This window comes from Salvelinus sp. IW2-2015, unplaced genomic scaffold (assembly GCF_002910315.2).
Source record: "Salvelinus sp. IW2-2015 unplaced genomic scaffold, ASM291031v2 Un_scaffold2421, whole genome shotgun sequence".
Lineage (NCBI taxonomy): Eukaryota > Metazoa > Chordata > Actinopteri > Salmoniformes > Salmonidae > Salvelinus > Salvelinus sp. IW2-2015.
Genome location: NW_019943742.1, coordinates 173,060 through 175,431, shown reverse-complemented (window position 1 = coordinate 175,431; position 2,372 = coordinate 173,060). Strand labels below are relative to the sequence as shown.

Genomic DNA, 2,372 nt, shown 5'->3' with positions numbered 1-2,372 from the left:
CRGCTCGGCCGATTATCGGTCGTTTTCTAGTCCTTTCACAATGCAAATTGTTTAGAATATTAATACAAGGCCTTTAATTTGATACATTCATTGCTAAAATGGACTAAATTTGACCGCTAACATATTTCATGTTAAAAACATTCTGTGACTCCACAAATGGTGGAGCGCCATTTGCGAAAGCGAAAATGAAAAGTTTGGGAACCGCTGGCATAGGTAATTATGCTTGTATATTCCATATTCTCTCATGTTGCTATCACATTAGCGTAATTTAAKGAGCAAAGGGAATGGATGTTTAATAAATCAATGTTCCTTCTTATTATGTTTGATTAATATAAATCAAGTGATATATGAATATGATATCCCTCCTCCTTTTCCATATCTGGGCATCAAAYGCAAAATGAACGATTTTCCACCAGTAGGCCTCATGTTTGATTTCTTCCCTACCCATTCTCAATGTCTGTCTCTCCTTTCACCAAATACTGAGTGTTTACCTGACCTCTGTGGATTTCTGAAGATGTTCACATACAACTCTTGGTAGCACAATGGAAGTTTACTTGAAAAATCTCCTGTTTAATTCTAACCTCAAAATACTACTACAGTTGGAGTAGTAAGTGGGTACAGTTGCATTAGTGTAGTGACTAAGTAGTCGAGTAATAGTAGATTCAGAGTATTAAATAGTCACATGTACAGAGGTTGCAGGTGTGATTGCAGGGTACAGTGAAAATCTTAGGCTCTGAGTGAGTAGAGTATAGCTGTAGTAATAACTGACAAATGAAGAATAGTAGGAGCAAGTACAGTAGTGGTATAGTATATTATAGGATAGTATATCATAGTTATATCTATAGTATAGTTCTTACCAGACAGACGGAAGTGCTCTGAACTGGGAGGAGGCGGCACAGTGGAGAGCTGAGGACAGCACTGGACCACGTTCTGTATGGAGAGAGAGAGAGATTTTCTCTCTGCTAGTAGTTACAGTAATAACACATCTCATTAGTGAGGATGGCTCTAATGCCTCCAGGGGAAAAACACTGAAGTGAGATTAAGTTCACACATCCTGAAATACTCATTAATGCATCTGGGCTGCTGCATCTGAACATTTTAATCATACCTCTCCCTCTGCCTTTCTGCAGAATCAACTTTTAATAACAAGCTGCAAGGTCATAAATGTTCCCTAACCAGGAATGACTGCTGGAAATGAGCTGGAAAATCACACAGCTAGTGCTGCATCTGCCGATTAGCAGAGGGAGAGAGAGACAGGGGTAGAGAGARGAAGAGAGTGCATCCCAGAGTTAATCGTTTCCTGTTCAATGGGCATCTCTACCTTAACAGTATGCAATTGACTTCACCTCTCTTCCCCTCTGCTCTCCATCTCTCCTCTCTGCCACTCTCAGGCCGGTCACAGGCCTCCTCCACAGCCCGTCAAAACAGCTYTGTGTGGTACGTCAAGCAGTTCCACTCAGTAGAGTGGCTTTCACAGGCCTCTCTAGTTGGAGAGCAGTTTGTTGAGCCGCCAGGCACCAGAAAAGGTAGGCAATCTAGGCATGTCATGTATAGGCTGATATTTATGTTAAACAGTGAGTGTTTTGGTGGGAACATGGTACTAAGCCATGGGGGTGGTGAGAGAGAGGGGGAGAAAGRGGGATTAGAGAGAGAGAGAGTGTGAGAAGGGGGGGGATCAGTGTCATGGGAAGACTCTTGTATTTATGAAAAGATGGCATTGAAAATCAGCTCACTGTTTTAGTGATAACTCTGACAGAATTTAGACTGTTAGATCAAACGGACTAAAGCCAAGTCACCAATTTAAACATGTTTCCATGTTTCCAGACCATGTTTCCATGTTTCCAGACCATGTTTCCATGTTTCCAGAACATGTTTCCATGTTTCCAGACCATGTTTCCATGTTTCCAGACCATGTTTCCAGACCATGTTTCCATGTTTCCAGACCATGTTTCCAGACCATGTTTCCAGACCATGTACCGTGTTTCCAGACCATGTTTCCAGACCATGTACCATGTTTCCAGACCATGTTTCCATACCATGTTTCCAGACCATGTTTCCATGTTTTCACCCCCCCTCTCATTTCACAGGAGGACATCTCTCCATCAATCTCTTTACTTTCTTCCCCCCCTCTCTCTACAGACAGAGAACTCTCTCCATCAGGCACAATCACAACAGTGGGTTTATTTTTAGGCCCAGCCAGTGTTTATTCCAGGTAACATCATCAGAGGGGTGAAGTGTCAGGCAGGCAGCAGAGATTCCTGTTGATTAGTCTAGCAGATAAGAGGTTGGTAATCTCCATCCCAGGAGATTACCAACCTCTTATCTGCTAGACTAATCAACAGGAATCTCTGCTGCCTGCCTGACACTTCACC

The 2,372-nt window shown here is 42.5% G+C and overlaps 1 long non-coding RNA gene across 1 annotated transcript in view; it reads right to left on the bottom strand.

Moving 5' to 3' along the window:
• Positions 1-803: 803 nt before the first annotated feature.
• Positions 804-2,372, bottom strand: part of LOC139025248 (uncharacterized) — a 44,654-nt gene continuing 43,085 nt past the window's right edge. The window contains exon 3 of the long non-coding RNA XR_011476732.1: positions 804-930. This is a non-coding gene — a long non-coding RNA (uncharacterized lncRNA). The remainder of the gene's footprint in view (positions 931-2,372) is intronic.